This window comes from Aegilops tauschii, chromosome 2 (assembly GCF_002575655.3).
Source record: "Aegilops tauschii subsp. strangulata cultivar AL8/78 chromosome 2, Aet v6.0, whole genome shotgun sequence".
In the NCBI taxonomy this organism is placed as follows: Eukaryota; Viridiplantae; Streptophyta; class Magnoliopsida; order Poales; family Poaceae; genus Aegilops; species Aegilops tauschii.
The window spans coordinates 278638439-278660326 of NC_053036.3; positions in this window are offsets into that span (position 1 = coordinate 278638439).

A 21888-nucleotide genomic window follows, 5' to 3' on the forward strand; every position below is an offset into this window, starting at 1 on the left:
ATCCAAACTTAGTTTTAAATGCAGTTTTCCATTCATCTCCCAATTTCATACGAATTTGATGGTATCCACTACGCAAATCAACTTTGGAGAATATTGTAGAGCCACTCAATTCATCAAGCATATCATCTAGCCTAGGAATAGGATGACGATAACGAATAGTAATATTATTAATGCCTCTACAATCAACACACATACGCGACGTACCATCCTTTTTAGGCACTAGTATAATAGGAACAACACAAGGACTAAGAGATTCGCGTATATAACCTTTGTCGAGCAGCTCCTGTACTTGACGCATAATCTCCTTCGTCTCCTCTGGATTGGTACGGTATGGTGCACGGTTGGGTAGCGATGCACCGGGAATTAAATCAATTTGATGCTCAATCCCTCGAATAGGTGGTAATCCCGGTGGCACGTCTTGTGGGAAGACGTCAGCGAACTCCTGCAAAATGTTAGTGACAGCAGGGGGCAAAGAGGAAGGCACGTCCTCGAATGAAAATAATGCCTCTTTGCACACAAAAGCATAGCAAACAGATTTGTTGAAATCTAGCTCATCAATATCAGATTTTGTGGCAAGTAAACATGCACTTTTCAATTTAATTTCAGAAACAACACTAGATGGTTTATTATTAGGCTTCATTTGTTGCTCAAAATCTTTTGCCACAATCTGATTTTCACTCGTATTTTGCTCCCGTTTTGCTTTACTAGCTCTATGAATATCATCTTTCAAAATGGAATCAGGAGACATAGGAAGCGAAGTAATATGTTTATCCTTATGAACAAGAGTATACTGATTGTTTCTACCACGGTGTACATAATTTTTATCAAATTGCCATGGTCTACTGAGTAATAAGGAACATGCTTGCATGGGTACCACATCACAATCAACATAATCAACATATGCAGCGATACTAAAATGCACAGCAACAATACGTGTTACCTTAACCTTGCTACTATTGTTGAACCATTGGATGTAGTAAGGATGCGGATGTGGTCTGGTGGTGAGAGACAACTTCTCCACCATCTCCATGCTAGCCAAGTTTTTGCAACTCCCCCCATCAATGATGACGCGGACAGAATGTTCCTTCACAACTGCCTTTATATGGAAAAAATTGTTCCTCTGATTTTGCTCAGCTTGTGCTACCTGCACACTCAAAACACGTTGAGCAACTAAACTCTCATACCTGTCAGCATGTTCAACAGCCATGTATTGCGTCTCATGTTCAGAATCTTCTCCACCGTGTTCTTCACTTGCAATAAGAGCCAAAGTCTCCTCATCATAGTCACTAGCGGACTCATACCCACCATCCTCCGTAACAATCATCACACGCGGAGATTGACATTTGCTCGCATAGTGACCTCCACCCTTGCAACGACGACATATAACCTCATGTGTTTGCCCTATTGATGCCATGGGTGAAGAAGAGCTTTGTGCGGGACCAGAAGGTGTGCTCCTGGCAGATGGTGGTGGTGGTGCCTATTTTCTTATATTTCTGTTGAAATTGGCGGCTGAAGTCGGCGGTGCTGCAGTAGGACGTGTGGAAGTAGAGGATGTACGTGGTGTCCATGATGAAGATCGACCTGCAGAAAAGTTTGTCTGCGTCAATGCCTGTCGACCCCGCACTTCACATTCAGCTTTGCAAGCAAGATGGAATAAACGAGTGATATTATTATACTCCATATACTCTAGAATGATCTGAATCTCTCTATTTAATCCACCCATAAAACGTGCAACATACCTTCATTATCCTCAACAATACCACATCTAATCATGCCAGTTTGTAATTCCTAATAATATTCCTCTACGGAATGTTTTCCTTGTTTTGAACGTTACAATTTTTGGAGTAATTCACGTTGATAATATCATGGAACCCAACGAGTACGCATAGCAATTTTCAAAGCAGCACAAGTAGTAGGGATATTATCATGATATAATCTACAATGTTCAGACCACCAAACAGAAGCAAAACAAGTGAATTCACAAACAGCAGCAGCAAGACGTATATCCTCAGGATATTGTAAGCATGTGAAACGTTGTTCAGTTTCTAACTCCCAAGTAAGATAGACATCAGGAATGTATCTACCCTCAAATGATTGAATATTCATTTTTAGTTTAGGAATATGGTCATAATCTCGTATCTGAGGTGGTGGTGCAGCCCTACCGTTGCGATTATATGCATGAGGACGACCTGGTAGTGTTGGTGTTGGTGGTTGCACGTAATTCTAATTTTGATTAACCTCACCCTCGTAATAGCCCACCTCCTCTACAGTAGCAGCAGGAGCTACAGAAGCATCAACAACAGTAGCAGCGGCACCAGAAATTTGTCCTAGCACAAGAGGGACACATTCGCTCGTCCTGCTGGATCGCGACATGGAGGTGGTTGTTGATGTTGTTGCAACGGTGCAGCAGAGGCGGTTGGTGGTTGTGGTAGACGCGCGAGTACTTCATCAAACTTGGCGTCCAACCTGGTGTCAGTTGTCTTCTCAATGTCATTAATACTCTCTAGTGCCTTTCCAAAACTAGCCATCACATCTTGCACATGTTCACCCAACATTTGTCGAAATTTATCATGTAGTTCCTTCTTTGCCATGTTCTCCCAGTCCAGATTTTGCGCTTGTGATCCTGTCATGGTTAGCAGCAAGAGAATCACACAACATGTCCTACTGACAACTAAGAGGATGTGGTGGAAAGTTGCAAATCCGTCAAGCTAATCACAAATTATTACCAGTTCTTACCAAGCAGCAGGCGGTGATCGGCTACCGTTGTAGTCAATACTCCTCAAATCTTGGATAGAGAGATTGCCAGGTGGTTCAAATGCATGACGTAGACGTATGAGGAGCTGGGAGGGCTTATAATATGCTAGCAAAAAGGGCCAGCAATAATCAATTCAGAGATGCAAAGTTGAATAAACGCTCAACGACGGTACTGTGCTGGTCCTAGGCTAGACCGTGCTAGAGACATGATCCTAGAACTCTAACAAAATCACTGCATTGCCGTAAACAAAGAAGGAGCACACTCTGGATTTTGTTGGCTCTCTTTTGTTGCGCTCTTTTTTTTGCAGGAAATCACTATAATGGCGAGTGTCACAAAACTCTTCCCAAGTCAAAATAATAGGATAGGCACGAAATTTTTTGACTAATTTTTCTCGACTGTCCAGACAAAAAATTGGAAACTGCTCAAAAAAACTTTCTGTAATGGCGACTGTCTCAAAACGCTCGGGAACACCTAAAAATTAAGACAGCCAGATTTTTTTTGACAAGTGTGTTTTTGGAAAATTTTGGCCCTAAACGGAGGGTGGTTTCCAGACTCTTTTTTTGGAAACCAACCTCTTCACAAAATATTGATGGAATCCGAAACCTACTCAGACAAGGAAAGACGAATATGACTACAGATGGATCTCAAAAGCAAACCGAATATGGGATGGACTCGGATTGGTGATGGATAGGCGGTGGTATATAGGGCCTCGGATTGGTGGCGTGCTATATATGGACTCGAATCGGTGGTGGATATGCGATGGTTTTATGGCAGCAGCGGTGAAGCTGGTAGGATATGACAGTGGCGGTGGTATATGGCAGCGGCGTTGAAGATGGTGCGGTGGCGACATGACAACTTGTGAACAGAACTCGAAACTCTAAAGGACTAGACCCAAAGACCAGCAACTAGACACGACGATGCAACCGCAAATTCAGTAAAGCAAAATACTGAGAAGATTATGCAAAGACTCAGATTGGTTCGGGTATGATGAACTAACCCTAATTGTTTTTGTGCCTTTTTTGTGGACTGTAGGTATGAAGAACAGATGCGATATAAACTACGAAAAACTGGAAAATCTCACCGAGCAACCCGGAAATTCGATACCACTTGATAAAGGCAAAGGTGTCCCATGTTTTGATGAGATGGTGATTATCATTTTTGGAGGAGTAGACTTTGATGATCTGACTACGAATGTGCGAGGACGTCGCGCCTTAGCAATCTCTAAACAAACTCCGAGAGGTTATTGACCACGCAGCAGCACGATCAACCTTACAACGAGGGTCTATTTCCTACAAGCAAACGAAGAACAAGCAAGAAACTGAGATTGCAATCTGGATATTACGAATATAAGAGGAAATCTTTATTGATCAAGGTGGGGTTATGTGACGTCTTGGTCTGGTCGTTGAACACAAACAAAGTACACGAAGTTGCAACTATGGCGAACTTTAATCTAAACAAAACCCAAAGTCTAAACGATGCCCTAAGGGCTGTATATATGGAGGAGTAGGGGGGAATTTCATGACCCCTTGGATGCGGGGTCCAAAACCAACCCTTAACTCTATTTCCCCACACATACGGACTCTAAAAACAGCCTATACCGGAGTATTTCGAAATTACATGGGCCTGGCCCAATAATAAGGTGATGCAGCACCTATAATAGCTTCTGGACGAAATTTATGAAGTAGCATCTTGTATATTTTGTCCAAGCCTTCATGCACTCATTATGGTGGCTTCAAAGTTGTGAAATCATCACTTGAAACTCCGTTCTTGTTTACCTTGCGCATGCCATCCACTCCATGCTTGATCTTGCTCCGGTGTTCATCCTTCTTGTCCAAGCCAGGCCCTTCATTTGTAAGCAAAACAAATGTATCCAATTTTGGCAGCGTCATATTCTCATGAACATTAGAATTGTTACCAGAAAATGAAAGTACCTGGTATTCAATTGGCGTGTGTGAGCTCTAGTAATTGGTCTAGTATGTATAGCAGTAGGGGTGATGACCCACAAGTATAGGGGATCTATCTAGTCCTTTCGATAAGTACGAGTGTCGAACCCAATGAGGAGCAGAAGGAAATGACAAGCGGTTTTCAGCAAGGTATTCTCTGTAAGCACTGAAATTATCGGCAACAGATAGTTGTGTGATAAGATAATTCGTAATGGGTAACAAGTAACAAATGTAACAAAGGTGCAGCAAGGTGGCCCAATACTTTTTGTAGCAAAGGACAAGCCTGGACAAACTCTTATATAAAGCAAAGCGCTCCCGAGGACACATGGGAATCGTCGTAAAGTTAGTTTTCATCATGCTCATATGATTCGCGTTCGTTACTTTGATAATTTGATATGTGGGTGGACCGGTGCTTGGGTGATGTCCTTACTTGGACAAGCCTCCCACTTATGATTAACCCCTCTCGCAAGCATCCACAACTACGAAAGAAGAATTAAGATAAATTAACCATAGCATGAAACATGTGAATCCAAATCAGCCCCTTACGAAGCAATGCATAAACTAGGGTTTAAGCTTATGTCACTCTAGCAACCCATCATCTACTTATTACTTCCCAATGCCTTCCCCTGGGCCCAAATCATGGTGAAGTGTCACTTAGTCGATGTTCATTCCCCTTTCGGGAGGGAAGTTTCCCCGACAGAACAGCTCCGCCGAAGCCCTAGATTGCTTCTGCCCAGGTCCCGCCTTGAGATGGCGGCGCTTCGTCTCAAAAGCTTTCTTATGATTTTTTTAGGTCAAAGCCCTCCATATAGGAGAAGATGGACACCAGAGACCTGCCAGGGGGCCCACAAGCCCTAGGGGTGCTCCTAGGGGGGTTGGGTGTGCCCCCCAGGCTTGTGGCCACCTGGTGGGTCCCCCTCTAGTATTTCTTTGCCCAATATTTTTTATATATTCCAAAATAATTCTCCATAAATTTTCAGGACTTTTGGAGTTGTGCAGAATAGGTCTCTCAGATTTGCTCCTTCTGGTCCAGAATTCCAGCTGCCGGCATTCTCCCTCTTCATGTAAACCTTGTAAAATAAGAGAGAAAAGGCACAAGTATTGTACCATAATGTGTAATAACAGCCCGTAATGCAATAAATATCAATATAAAAGCATGATGCAAAATGGACGTATCAAGGGGATGTGGGTGTAACAATGGTATTGATGTCCTCATCAAGTTGGGATCCCCTTGATGAAATCCATGGTGACCATTTTCGAGGGTAGATTAGGCACTAGCAATGGTTGTGGCAGCCTAGGATAAGGAATTCTTTCTGGTTTTGCTTGTTGGCAAACCAAACAGTGTTGCATTGTAGTTTTGACAGAGGATTTCATAGATGGCCAACGAAAAAGCTGTCATATTCTTCTATAGGTCACATGGAATCCAGAATGACCTCCCAAAGGTGAATCATAAAATGCTAACACCAGCTTATTTTGGAGTTGACTATCAACACCCACCCAAATGCAATTTTCAGTATACAAAAGTCCATTTATGATCGAAAACTTAATGTCTGATGTAGGATCAGTAGCTAAGCATTGTAGTTTTGCTCGCAGAATGGATCTTACTTGTAACTTGCTATGATTTCATAAAGCCAGAGTGGTTGCAAGGTGGAGACAGCTTGCAGTTATGCAACAGAATGAGGTCTGCGAGATAAGGAATCAACATCACTATTTTCAGATCCCTTTTTATAGATAATTATGTATTGGAGACCCATAAGTTTATTTAGGGCCTTCTGCTGCTAAGGAGTGTGTAAACGTTGTTCAGAGAGATTAGTTAAACTTCTGTGATCTGTTTGAATGACAAACTCACTTAACCGTAGATACTGACGCGAGTGTTCAATAGCAAGCATAATTGCTAAGTATTCCTTCCCATAGGCTGATAGAGCACGATTTCTGGGGGCCAGAGCGTTACTGACATATTCTAGAGGGTGGCCATCCTATGTTAACACTGCACCGATGCCCACATCACATGCATCTATCTCAATGACAAAGATCTTAGTGAATTTCGAAAAGAGCTAGCACTGGAGTAGACACTAGAGCTTGTTTTAGTGCCTGAAAAGCTTCTTCTTTGAGTGGTGACCAACAGAAAATCACCCCCTTATTTAGTAGGGCAGTCAAGGAACGACAAATAATTCCATAGTTACGAATGAACTTATGGTAGTATCTGGCCAGGCCCAAAACCCACAGAACTCTTTGAGATTGGTCGGCGTAGGCCATGTTTCAATAGCAGAAATCTTACTAGGATCTGTGGAAACCCCTGCACCACTAATAATACACTACAAAAAAAAGACACATCCGTGACATTTTGGGCCAAACGAAATTTTTCTGTCATGCTTATGACACTTCTATGACGATAATTGTGACAAAACCCGGTATCATCATAGATGTGGTGGGCTCCTACTTCTATGACAAAAATTCATGACAGAAAATGGACTTTTCGTCCTGGGCGGGCCGGAGACGCAGCGGCATGACATTCTTTGCGCCGTCCATGACGGAAAAAACCGTGGTAGAAGCGAGGGCGAGGAAAATATTGGGGAGTTCCCGGTTATGGTGGGTGGTTGGGGCCGAGCGATGCGCGTTTCTCTCGTACACATACGCGCGTGGGTGCGAGGCGTTGGGCTCTAACTGAACCCGAGTGAGGCGTTCGCCTACTGAACCCGAGCGATTGCACTGTAGGCTACGCGTTACTGAACCTGAGCGATCGGTCGATCCCTAGCTGTTAACTGAACCCGATCGAGCGATTCCTTCGCCACTGCTACTAACTGAAGCCGATCGAACCTGCTGCCTCTTGATGAACAGTGAGCGTTGTTGGGGGGTTGGATGAACAGTTCCTGGTGGGGGTTGGATGAACAGGACCCTGTGATAGTAGAGGTCGTTGCCGCTGGATGAACAGGACCCTGATCGAGCCAGTTGGGGTGGATGAACAGGACCCCGTGGAGGGCTGGATGAACAACAGCCGGTGGAGGGCTGGTTGAACAACAGCCGGTGGAGGGCTGGATGAACAGTAACCCGTGGAGGGGTGGTTGAACAGGACCCCGTGGAGAGGGATGGTTGAACAATAGCCGGTGGAGGAGCGGTGCAGGCTGGATGAACAGTAGCTGGTGGAGGCAGGAGGGAGGCGCTGTGGATGAACAGTCGCAGGTGGAGGCTAGAGGAGGTCGATGGTGGATGAACAGTAGCCCGTGGAGGCTGGAGCAAGGCAATAGACTGTGGATGAACAGTAGCCCTTGGAGTCCCGTTTTGCGGTACGCCACACCCCTCCCGATGAACAGGACCCCCGTTTCGACCGTAGGAGGTCAAAGAGAAGTCCGTTTTGCGGTACGCCACACCCCTCCCGATCAACAGGACCCCGTTTCGACCGTAGGAGGTCGAAGAGAAGTCCGTTTCCTCCGTTTTGCGGTATGCCACACCCCTCCCGGTGAACATGAACCCATTTTGACCATAGGCGGTCGAACACAAGGCTGTTTCCTCCATTCTACGGTACGCCAGACCTCGTTTCGGCTGTTCCGTCCAAGCCGGTTGGCTCCCGATGAACACGACGCATTCCGTTGCCTTCCGATGAACACAACGATGCAATTTCTCCGTTCCAACCCAGCTGGTTGGCTACCGATGAACAGGACGCCGTTGCTGCCTCTCCATGTACACGAGCCTTGGCCGTACGTATGCGCGAGTAGGCATTCGAGACCCCGCCCATACGTATGTACATGGCCGTATTTACTTTCTTGCACCCTGGTTGTACGTACGTGTACGCAATATTCGCGGGACTGCGTGACATGCTACGTGCACGCCTCTACTACGACACGTGCCCTTCCTTACTCGGCCACGGTTCATCGCTGCAGCCTGCAGACAAACCGATCGTATGTACGTACACGTTCGCGACCAGAATGACAACGATGCGTATGCTTCGACCAGGTGGGTCCCGACTGTCAGGGAGGATAAGGAGGCACTTCCTTGTGTGCGAAGATGTAGCTGGTGGGTCCCAGCAGTCGGGGGGGGAGCGTTTTTTTTGCAAAATACGGTGGCCCTTCCGGTGGGTCCCTGCTGTCAGGTGGAGGAATCATTATTTTGCGTGTAATAAGGTTGGACTTCCTTGCTACGGCCGTGGACCCAACTGTCAGCCTCTCCACGTATAGTACTCTTCTGATGGAAGTCGTTCCTTGACCACATTGACCATGCCGCGCCGAGAGCACCAAGGCGGTGGATGACGGCGAGGCCTAGGAAGGGGACGACGCGGAGCCGGGGAAGACGCGGCAGTGGATGCCCACGCGGAGAGGAGTACGAGGGTTCACTGGTTCGGCTGCGGTGTGAGGCTGCCGTCGCCGCAGAATAACAGGGGGTGTGGGTGAGTAGAGGGATGGCCTGGCCGGTGGTGGGAGCAGTAGGGGCGGTGTGGCCTCCGCGGCAGCACAACCGGCCACAGGAGGCAGGAGCAGGCAGCATGACCGGCGCTGGTTTGGGCGGCTGGAGCAAGAAGACCAGAGGTTGAAGAAGCACTACGGCCGTTGGATGGACATCGTACGGACACTGGAGCTACAATCGTTCATATTGACTAAGTTGACAAAGCCCTCCATCCGCGTCAACTTAGTAGGCCCACAAGTCAGCCTCCCACTATGGTGGGTCCCAGCTAGCAGGGGGAGTATTCATTTTTTTGTGCGTAATAAGGAGGCACTTCCTTGCGTGCGAAGATATAGCTGGTGGGGGAGGGGACGTTTTTTCACGAAATACAGAGGCCCTTCCGGTGGGTGCCAACTGTCAGGTGGAGGAATCATTATTTTGCGCGTAATAAGGAGGCATTTCCTTGTGTGCGGCCGTGGACCCAGCTGTCAGCCTCTCCATCTACAGTCCACTTCCGATGGATGTTGTTCGTTGACCATGTTGACCACGCCGCGCCGAGAGCACTAGGGCGGTGGACGACGGCGAGGCCTAGGAAGGGAACGACACGAAGCCTGGGAAAACTCGGCAGTGGTTGCCCATGCGGTGGGGAGTACGAGGGTTTACTGGTTCGGCTGCCATCGCCGGAAAATAACAGGAGGTGTGGGTGAGTAGAGGAATGACATGGCTAGTGATGGAGTAGGGTGGGGCGGTGCGGCCTGTGTGGCAGCACAGCTGGCCATGGGAGGCGGGAGCAGGCAGTCCCACCGGCGTTGGTTTGGGTTGCTGGAGCAAGAAGATCAGATATTGAAGAAGCAGCACGGCCGTTGGATTAACATCCAACCGTCACTGCTGCTAGAATCGTTTGTGGACTAAGTTGACAAAGCCTTTCGTACACGTCAACCTAGTAGACCCACAAGTCAGGCTCCAAATCTGTCCCAAACAGCATACAACCCGAAATTTCTAGCCAGATTCAAATTAATTTTAAAACTAAACATACCTTAATTTAAATCCAATGAAATTTTACCCGCACAAAAACAATTAAATTCAAAATATAAAAATCTGAAAGAAAAAAGTATTTTGGAACTAATTGCATGTTTGCTGTATTTTTTCATTTTACAGCCCATTTATATAGCCCATTTTCTTATTATTTATAGCCCATTTTTTGGGCAAGCCCGAATGCATGCCTCCTCGTCTTGAAAGATTTCCGGCCCAGCAGGGCGTAGAAAAGCAAGTAGGCCTATGTTGGTTATTCTGCAAAAAACAAAATAGCTGGGCTAGCCATTTTCAGAAAGGAAAAAAACAAACTGGGCTCGTCATGTGATAAACATATGAAATAAAAGCCTGGGCTAGACGGGCCACAGCTCCCGCACAACCCAGTTGATACCCTTCTCCGTCAGAAAAAAAAACTACGCGCGCTGCTGGGTCCCTACTGTCATCCTCACCATGTACAATCATCTCCTTATTCCTCTCGGTTGTTGACCATGTTGACAACACCGGAGGGCGGCGCCACGGTGAGCGAACCAAGGCGGAGGACGATGGTGAGGCCTTGGACGGGAACGAACATGAGCCGGGGAATATGCGCAGAGTTTTAGGGTGCGATGTGGCCACGCTGCGTGCGCGGCAACACAGCCAGCCGTGGGAGGCGGGAGGAGGCGGTCCCGCCGGCGCTGGTTTGGCTTTAGCGGCTGGAGGAAGAAGAGACTGAAGAAACACGGCAGACATTGAATGTCAATCCAACGGTCAAGGTTGCAACAATCGTTTGTTGGCTAAGCCGACACCAAGTAGCATACTTTTTTATATATAGGAAGAAAATAAAAACTGGGCTCGTTCGCCTGATAACATTCCCGAAACTGTGACCATTCGATCTTGTGTAGCAACTAAAACTGCAGGAAAATGCGTTTGTCTGTCGTCCTCCTCCCAGGGAACGTTCGCCACATAAGTGACTAGCACCCTTGGTTTTCAACCGAGAGGTCTTGGGTTCGAGTCCCAGGAACTCTCAATTTTGTCCTCCTTCCTTCCTCACAAAAAAGAAAGAAAATCAAAGACATGAGAAGGCGCACAGAACAAGCTAGTGTACCAGTAAAGAGACGTTGCTGAGTTTTAGAAAAAAAAAGAGACGTGCTCCTGTAGCTGGTTCGAATCCAAACCTAGACTATGACTATATATGGTGCAATGCTACTCTGCAAGTAATGAAACTGACATATCCAACGTTCGCTTCTCCTCTTCTCTACTTACTCTGCCTAGCATCAGAAGCTCTGGCCGCAGCAACCATGTTCGCTGGTTGCTCGTCCTCCTGCTCTTCAGCAGGCAACAACCAGATAGGCGCCAAGTCGCCACCCGTACCATCGCCTGTGGGTCTCATCACACCCTCGCCGGCACACGCACCGCAGTCGGTTACTCTGAAGGAAATATGCCCTAGAGGCAATAATAAAGTTGTTATTTTATATTTCCTTATATCATGATAAATGTTTATTATTCATGCTAGAATTGTATTAACCAGAAACTTGATACATGTGTGAATACATAGACGAAACAAAGTGTCCCTAGTATGCCTCTACTTGACTAGCTCGTTAATCAAAGATGGTTAAGTTTCCTAACCATAGACATGTGTTGTCATTTGATGAAGGGGATCACATCATTAGAGAATGATGTGATGGACAAGACCCATCCGTTAGCTTAGCATTATGATCGTTTAATTTTATTGCTATTGCTTTCTTCATGACTTATACATGTTCCTCTGACTATGAGATTATGCAACTCCCGAATACCGGAGGAACACCTTATGTGCTATAAAATGTCACAACGTAACTAGGTGATTATAAAGATGCTCTACAGGTGTCTCCGATGGTGTTTGTTGGGTTGGCATCGATCAAGATTAGGATTTGTCACTCCGAGTATCGGAGAGGTATCTCCGGGCCCTCTCGGTAATGCAAATCAATATAAGCCTTGCAAGCAATGTGACTAATGAGTTAGTTACGGGATGATGCATTACGGAACAAGTAAAGAGACTTGCCGGCAACGAGATTGAACTAGGTATGAGGATACCGACGATCGAATCTCGGGCAAGTAACATACCGATGACAAAGGGAACAACGTATGTTGTTATGCGGTTTGACCGATAAAGATCTTTGTAGAATATGTAGGAACCAATATGAGCATCCAGGTTCCGCTATTGGTTATTGACCGGAGATGTGTCTCAGTCATGTCTGCGTAGTTCTCGAACCCGTAGGGTCCGCACGCTTAACGTTTGATGACAATTTGTATTATGAGTTATGTGATTTGATGACCGAAGTTTGTTCGGAGTCCCCGGATGAGATCACGGACATGATGAGGAGTCTCGAAATGGTCGAGAGGTAAAGATTCATATATAGGACGATGGTATTTTGACACCAGAAGTGTTCCGGGTGATACCGGGTCACCGGAAGTGGTTCCGGGCTACCCCCGGCAAAGATATGGGTTTAATGGGCCAAGTAAGGGAACACACGAGCCCACAAGGGGCTGGTGCGCCCCGTATAGGGCCAGCCACGTGGGGAGAAAGGGAAAGGAGGGGAGGAAAAGGAAAGTATGAAGTAGGACTCCTACTTCGTTCCCCTCCCCCCTCCTTCCTTTCCCCCTTGTCCAAATATGGTAGGGGGGGGGGGGAATTGGACTAGGGGCCCAAGTAGGATTCCTCCTACTTGGGCACGCCCTAGGCTGCCTCCCTCCCTCTCCCTCCTTTATATACGTGGGGAGGGCACCCCTAGAACACATATCAATTGTTCCTAGCCGTGTGCGGTGCCCCCATCCACAGTTACACACCTCGGTCATATTGTCATAGTGCTTAGGCGAAGCCCTGCGCCGGTAACTTCATCATCACCGTTGCCACGCCGTCGTGCTGACGGAACTCTCCCTCGGCCTCAACTGGATTAAGAGCTCGAGGGACGTCATCGAGCTGAACGTGTGCTGAACACGGAGGTGCCGTACATTCGGTGCTTGGATCGGTTGGATTGTGAATACATTCGACTACATCAACCGCGTTACTAAACGCTTCCGCTTTCGGTCTACGAGGGTACGTGGACACACTCTCCCCGCTCGTTGCTATGCTTCTCCTAGATAGATCTTGCGTGATCGTAGGATATTTTTTGAAATACTACGTTCCCCAACAGTGGCATCCGAGCCAGGTCTATGCGTAGATGTTATATGCACGAGTAGAACACAAAGAGTTGTGGGCGATAATAGTCATACTGCTTACCAGCAACGTCTTAGTTTGATTTGGCGGTATTGTTGGATGAAGTGGCCCGGACCGACATTACATGACCACGTTCATGAGACTGGTTCTACCGACGTGCTTCGCACACAGGTGGCTAGCGGGTGTCAGTTTCTCCAACTTTAGTTGAATCGAGTTTGACTACGCCAGGTCCTTGTTGAAGGTTAAAACAGCACACTTGACAAAAATCATTGTGGTTTTGATGCGTAGGTAAGAACGGTTCTTGCTAGAAGCCCATTGCAGCCACATAAAACTTGCAACAACAAAGTAGAGGGCATCTAACTTGTTTGTGCAGGGCATGTTGTGATGTGATATGGTCAAGACATGATGTGATATAATTTGTTGTATGAGATGATCATGTTTTGTTAAAGTTATCAGCAACTGGCAGGAGCCTTATGGTTGTTTCTTTATTGCATAAGATGCAAGCGCCATATAATTGCTTTACTTTATCGCTATGTGATAGCAATAGTTGCAAAAGCAATAGTTGGCGAGACAACCATGTGACGACACGTTGATAGAGATCAAGATCATGGAGATCATGGTGTCATGCCGGTGACGATGGAGATCATGACAGTACTTTGGAGATGGAGATCAAAGGCACAAGATGATGATGGCCATATCATGTCACATATTTTGATTGCATGTGATGTTTATCTTTTATGCATCTTATTTTGCTTAGTACGATGATAGCATTATAAGATGATCCCTCACTAAATTTCAAGGTATAAGTGTTCTCCCTGAGTATGGACCGTTGCGACAGTTCGTCGTGCCGAGACACCATGTGATGATCGGGTGTGATAAGCTCTACGTTCACATACAACGGGTGCAAGCCAGTTTTGCACACGCAGAATACTCGGGTTAAACTTGACGAGCCTAGCATATGCAGATATGGCCTTGGAACACTGAGACCGAAATGTCGAACGTGAATCATATAGTAGATATGATCAACATAGTGATGTTCACCATTGAAAACTACTCCATCTCACATGATGATCGGACATGGTTTAGTTGATATGGATCACGTGATCATTTAGATGACTAGAGGGATGTCTATCTAAGTGGGAGTTCTTAAGTAATATGATTAACTGAACTTTAATTTATCATGAACTTAGTCCTGATAGTATTTGCATAACTATGTTGTAGATCAATAGCTCACGATGTAGCTCCCCGTTTATTTTTGATATGTTCCTAGAGAAAAATAAGTTGAAAGATGATAGTAGCAATGATGCGGACTTGGTCTGTGATCTGAGGATTATCCTCATTGCTGCACAGAAGAATTATGTCCTTGATGCACCGCTAGGTGATAGACCTATTGCATGAGCAGATGCAGACGTTATGAACGTTTGACAAGCTCGGTATGATGACTACTTGATAGTTTAGTGCACCATGCTTTACGGCTTAGAACTGGGACTTAAAAACTGTTTTGAACGACATGGAGCATATGAGATGTTCCAAGAGTTGAAATTGGTATTTCAGACTCATGCCCGTGTTAATAGGTATGAGACCTCTGACAAAGTACTTTGCCTACAAGATGGAGGAGAATAGCTCAGCTAGTGAGCATGTGCTCAGAATATCTGAGTACTACAATCACTTGAATCAAAAGTGGAAGTTAATCTTCCAGATAAGATAGTGATTGACAGAATTCTCTAGTCACTATCACCGAGTTACTAGAACTTCGTGATGAACTATAATATGCAAGGGATAACGGAAACAATTCCCAAGCTCTTCGTGATGCTGAAATCGGCGAAGGTAGAAATCAAGAAAAAGCATCAAGTGTTGATGGTTGACAAGACCACTAGTTTCAAGTAAAAGGGTAATGTAAAGAAAGGGAACTTCAAGAAGAATGGCAAGCAAGTTTCCACTCCCATGAAGAAGCCCAAAGCTAGACCTAAGCCTGAAACTGAGTTCTTCTACTACAAAGGAAATGGTCACTGGAAGTGGAATTGCCCTAGATACTTGGCGGATAAGAAGGATGGCAAATTGAACAAAGGTATATTTGATATACATGTTATTGATGTGTACTTTACTAGTGTTTATAGCAACCCCTCGGTATTTGATACTGGTTCAGTTGCTAAGAGTAGTAACTCGAAACAGGAATTGCAAAATAAACAGAGACTAGTTACGGGCGAGGTGACGATGTTTGTTGGAAGTGATTCCAAGGTTGATAAGATCACCATCGCACACTCCCTTTACCTTCGGGATTAGTGTTGAACCTAAAATAAATGTTATTTGGTGTTTGCGTTGAGCATTAATATGATTGGATCATGTTTATTGCAATATGGTTATTCATTTAAGTCAAAGAATAATTGTTGTTCTATTTACATGAATAAAACCTACTATGGTCATACACTCTATATAAATGGTTTATTGAATCTCGATCGTGGTGATACACATATTCATAATATTGATGCCGAAAGATGCAAAGTTAATAATGATGGTGCAACTTATTTGTGTCACTGCCGTTTAGGTCATATTGGTGTAAAGCGCATGAAGAAACTCCATGCTGATGGGCTTTTGGAATCACTTGATGCTTGAGAACCATGCCTCATGGGCAAGATGACTAAAACTCCATTCTCCAGAACAATGGAGCGAGCAACTGACTTATTGGAAATAATACATACTGATGTATGCGGTCCGATGAGTGTTGAGGTTCGCGACAGGTATCGTTATTTTCTGACCTTCACAGATGATTTGAGCAGATATGTGTATATCTACTTGATGAAACACAAAGTCTGAAACATTTGAAAAGTTCAAATAATTTCAGAATGATGTGGAGAATCATCGTAACAAGAAAATAAACTTTCTACGATCTGATCGTGGAGGCGAATATTTGAGTTACGAGTTTGGCCTTCATTTAAAACAATGTGGAATAGTTTCACAACTCACGCCATCCGGAACACCACAACATAATGGTGTGTCCGAACGTCGTAACCGTACTTTATTAGATATGGTGCGATCTATGATGTCTCTTACCGAATTACCACTATCGTTTTGGGGTTATGCATTAGAGACAACTGCATTCACGTTAAATAGGGCACCATCTAAATCCGTTGAGATGACACCGTATGAACTGTGGTTTGGCAAGAAGCCTAAGATGTCGTTTCTTAAAGTTTGGGGCTGTGATGCTTATGTGAAAAAGCTTCAACCTGATAAGCTCGAACCCAAATCAGAGAAGTGCGTCTTCATAGGATACCCAAAAGTAACTGTTGGGTACACCTTCTTTCACAGATCCGAAGGCAAGACATTTGTTGCTAAGAATGGATCCTTTCTAGAGAAGGAGTTTCTCTCGAAAGAAGTGAGTGGGAGGAAAGTAGAACTTGATGAGGTAATTGTACATTCTCCCGAATTGGAAAGAAGTTCATCACAGAAATTAGTTCTAGTGATGCCTACACCAATTAGTGAGGAAGTTAATGATGATGCTCAGGAAACTTTAGATCAAGTTACTACCGAACCTCATAGGTCAACCAGAGTACGTTCCACACCAGAGTGGTACGGTAATCCTGTTCTAGAAATCATGTTACTAGACCATGATGAACCTACGAACTATGAGGAAGCGATGATGAGCCCAGATTCCGCGAATGGCTTAAGGCCATGAAATCTGAGATAGGATCCATGTATGAGAACAAAGTATGCACTTTGATTGACTTGCCCGATGATCGGCGAGCCATTGAGAATAAATGGATTTTCAAGAGGAAGACGAACGATGATGGTAGTATTACTATCTACAAAGCTCGAATTGTCGAAAAAATGTTTTCAACAAGTTCAAGGTGCTGACTACGATGAGATTTTCTCACTTGTATCGATGCTTAAAAGTCTGTCCGAATCATGTTAGCAATTACCGCATTTTATGAAATTTGGCAAAAGGATGTCAAACCAGCATTCCTTAATGGATTTCTTAAATGATAGAGGCAAAGGTGTCCCGATGTTTCAATGAGATAACAATCGTTTTCGGTGGGAGTCGACCTTGACGATCCGACTACGAACGTGCGAAGACGTCGCGCCTTAGCAATCACTAAACCAACTTCTGAGGGGTTATTGACCACGCCGGAGCACGATCAACCTGACCACGAGGGTCTATTTCCTGCGAGCAAACGAAGAACAAGCAAGAAACTGAGATTGCAATCTAGATATTGCGAATAAAAGAGGAAAGCTTTATTAATGAAGGTGGGGTTCTGTGACGCCTTTGTCTGGTCGTTGAACACAAACGAAGTACGCGAAGTTGCAGCTATGGCGAACTTTTAATCTAAACAAAACCCAAGGAAAAAGCTACTAGATGGATCTACTTATATAGGAGCAAGGGGTGGCGGCCAAGGAGGTGGAAGGACGTCCCAAGGCAGCCTAAAACCAACCCTAGGTCGAACAAGGCTCATGGGCCCAAGTGGAGGTGATGCAACACCTTTGGACTTGTTGTTTGACTCGGATTCTGCTGCAGCGTCAGATTGTTTCGTCCATATCTCAACGCTCCGGGAAAATTTAAAGGTGAATCCAATTGGGTTGGAAAGAGGACGAATTCTACTTTCCAACAAAAAAGAATCACCCAATTCGGAGTCTGTATGAAAAAGTTGTTGGCGTTTTGAGTCAGGTATGTCTGTGCAGTCCGAATCTGAATCCAGAACGTGAGAGACTTGGACTCTATCTTCTCTTGGCCCAAAAGTGACGTGAGAGGACTTTTTGAACAGAACCTAAACTTCTCCTTTTCCCCTATCTTCATATGTGGATTGTACAAATGTCCCATACACCTGCAATTAGACAAAACACAGAAGTGTGTGAAGTATTTTTGTTCTGGATAATATAAATAGATTATTGAATAATTTGCACTAGAAATCACCTGACAAATATGCATGTATGCAATATTTTTGGTCATATCCAAGGTAGTCATGTCCTCATCATCCTCCCCTTCTTGAAAATAAAGCCGTCCTCGGCGTTGCTTAATCTGAAATGTGGCTAACAAAAGGGACAAGGTGTACATGTTGTATATGTATATGTCATCTATTTTTACTTCCCGTGGATTTTGCACATATGACACATGTATACATGAGTAACTTTCATAGTTAATAAAATATAATGCCAAAATATTATCACAAGAAGTAGAAGGCATGAAAGTATTGCAACTCAGTTTGCACATATAAGTGAAGCTCTTATTCATATGAAAAGATTGACAATATTCATCATTAAACCATCCCAACATTGGTGAATAAACCTTACTTGCGTCAAATTTACATGCTACAACATGCTTAAATAAGCAAACATGCAATAAGTCATTTGACACAGAATCATCACCAAGATTAGAGGTCATATCAAAATGATTAAACATTGGTTCTTTTGCATCAACAGTTAATTCATTGGGTGCACATTTCAGTTGTTTGATCACATGACGCATTCATGACAGTAACATGATTCTCTAAAATAGGTGATGCGCTCAAATCAACAGGTAACTCAACACATGATGTATTCAAGTTAACTAGGCATGCATCATTCTCATGTGAAGTTATATCATCAATACCTTTACAGTTACCTTGTCGCAAAGATGTAGCTGATGTAGGTACGGATGATGGCAATGTACCATACTCTTGAGATGATGTTGCGCTCACAATCTGAGGTGTGGCTGCTCTAGTAGGTGCAACGGTGGAGGAACCAAGCGGTGGTGGTGAGCATGAACTAGAATAGAGTTGTTGTAGTCACCCAATGCATCCTCCTGTAACTGTCTCTCAAAGGTACAAGCACGAACATACAAACCAGTAATGCAACGAGGAATATACTGAAATCGTGCCTGGATATCATGGTTCAAACCACCAAAAAAATCTATTCATTGTATCATCCACAGATTCTTCTATGTCACAATGATGCATATAAGATTTGAACTCTTGGTAGTAAGCATGAACAGTGTTACTGCCTTGTTTTAATTGTTCCAATTTGCGAAGCAATTCACGACGATAGCAAGGAGGAAAAAAAATGTTGTCTCTACAGCTTGCAAATCTTTCCAAGTTGTGGGTTGGTTATCAATGTTTTTCTTACAATGCACACTCCACCAAACAGAAGCAAAACCAGTAAATGCTCTAGTGGCAGCTCGTACTCGCTCAAGTTCAGAAAAGTCATGGTGACTAAAAACTTGTTCTACTTCAAGCTCCCAAGCTAGATAAATAGCAGTATTAAATCTACCCTCGAATGACGGTAAAGAGATAACCTCACCATGTGCTTGTGTGTGTTGTCCCAACTCTCGTGATGGTGAAGATGTGTCCGTCGTCCAAGAACGTCTATCTCCGGAACCTGTCATGATTAGTAGAAACAAGAAACAAAATTCGAGAACAATGTTCCTATGAACTACTAGGATGTGGTTGTAAAGTGCTCACAGTAAAGCAAATATCAATATCTTAAAAGTTCTTACCAAGCAGCATGTACTGACAGGCAACCAGCGGTGTCAAATAACTCTGAAGGTTGTGTAAAGCGATTGCCAGGGGAACGTACGTATACACGGTGCAGAAATATGTGGAGCTGGGTTGGCTATATATGGTAGCAAAATATTAGCAATAATCAATTCAGAGATGCAATGTTGAATAAACGCTCAACGACGGTACTGTGCTGGTCCTAGGCTAGACCGGACTAGAGACGCGAGCCTAGAACACTAATGAGGTCACGACGTAGCACAACTAGCATCAATGAAGGATACTAAGTAGCTCTGGACAGCAAGATATAAGTGAAGATCGCAACGGCAGTAAAGATAATGATGAAAAACAACTGCCAAGCAGGATATACAACAACTCTCTCTCCAACTTTCCTCTTGAAAAGTTTGAGCCAATTTTCTGATAATTTTTGTCAAAGAATGCTACTAACTCAAGCTTTCCAATGAAAAAAGAATCACTCAATTCCGAGTTGATATGAGGAGTGAAAGAATTCTGAAACTGGCTTCAAAAACTGGAATAAGCTGTGTCCGCGAACTTCGGAGGGCAAAAAGACCTATTTAGAAAACGATTTTGAGGTGTCAAATATAGAACTTGTCTCTGCAGCTATTTAGATGCGGCTCGTCGCTAGCTTTCATTTGAGTACTCGCGGACCAAAACGGACTTCGTATGAGGAAGTTATGCCTGTTTTACTGAACATGCACAAAACAGATTCCAATCCGAATTCAACTACGAGATTGAGTCAAGATAGATCCGAATTTTGTTTTTTTCTTCTCTTTTTTTTCCTGACACTTTTTTTCTTTTTCTTTCTCTCTTTTTTTCTCTGACTTCTTTTTCTTTTTTTCTCTTTTTTTTCTCTGTCTTTTTTTCTCTCCCTCTTTCTAAGACAAACTAGATAAGATGCAGATTGGATCAAGCGAAGATGTGAACAACCTCAACTATGATTGTGACAATGAACTATGGGTAGCACGTGGTGGAAATTGATGGATGGTGTGGTGGACAGCGGAAGGGATAACGATGCAGCGGCGACGTGACTAATGTGAACAGAACTCGAAACTCTAAACAAACTAGACCCTAAGACCAGCAACTCGACACGACGATGCAACCGATAATTCAATAATGCAAACAATGAAAAGAAAATTGCAAAGGCTCAAACTGGCTTGGACAAAAGGATGAATAGATCTAACTTTTTTGTGGCTTTCTTGGACAATAGGTAAGAAAATAAATCTAATCCAGGGATAACTGGAAATTCTCACCGAGCAACCTGGCTCTGATACCACTTGATAGAGGCAAAGGTGTCCCGATGTTTCGATGAGATAGCAATCGTTTTCTGTGGGAGTCGACTTTGACGATCCGACTACGAACGTGCGAAGACGTCGCGCCTTAGCAATCGCTAAACCAACTTCCGAGGGGTTATTGACCACGCCGGAGCACGATCAACCTGACCACGAGGGTCTATTTCCTGCGAGCAAACGAAGAACAAGCAAGAAGCTGAGATTGCAATCTAGATATTGCGAATAAAAGAGAAAAGCTTTATTAATGAAGGTGGGGTTCTGTGACGCCTTTGTCTGGTCGTTGAACACAAACGAAGTACGCAAAGTTGCAGCTATGGCGAACTTTTAATCTAAACAAAACCCAAGGAAAAAGCTACTAGATGGATCTACTTATATAGGAGCAAGGGGTGGCGGCCAAGGAGGTGGAAGGACGTCCCAAGGCAGCCTAAAACCAACCCTAGGTCGTACAAGGCTCATGGGCCCAAGTGGAGGTGATGCAACACCTTTGGACTTGTTGTTTGACTCGGATTCTGCTGCACCGTCAGATTGTTTCGTCCATATCTCAACGCTCCGGACGAATTTAAAGGTGAATCCAATTGGGTTGGAAAGAGAACGAAATCTACTTTCCAACAAAAAAAGAATCACCCAATTCGGAGTCCGTATGAAAAAGTTGTTGGCGTTTTGAGTCAGGTATGTCTGTGTAGTCCGAATCTGAATCCAGAACGTGAGGGACTTGGACTCTATCTTCTCTTGGCCCAAAAGTGACGTGAGAGGACTTTTTGAACAGAACCTAAACTTCTCCTTTTCCCCTATCTTCATATGTGGATTGTACAAATGTCCCATACACCTGCAATTAGAC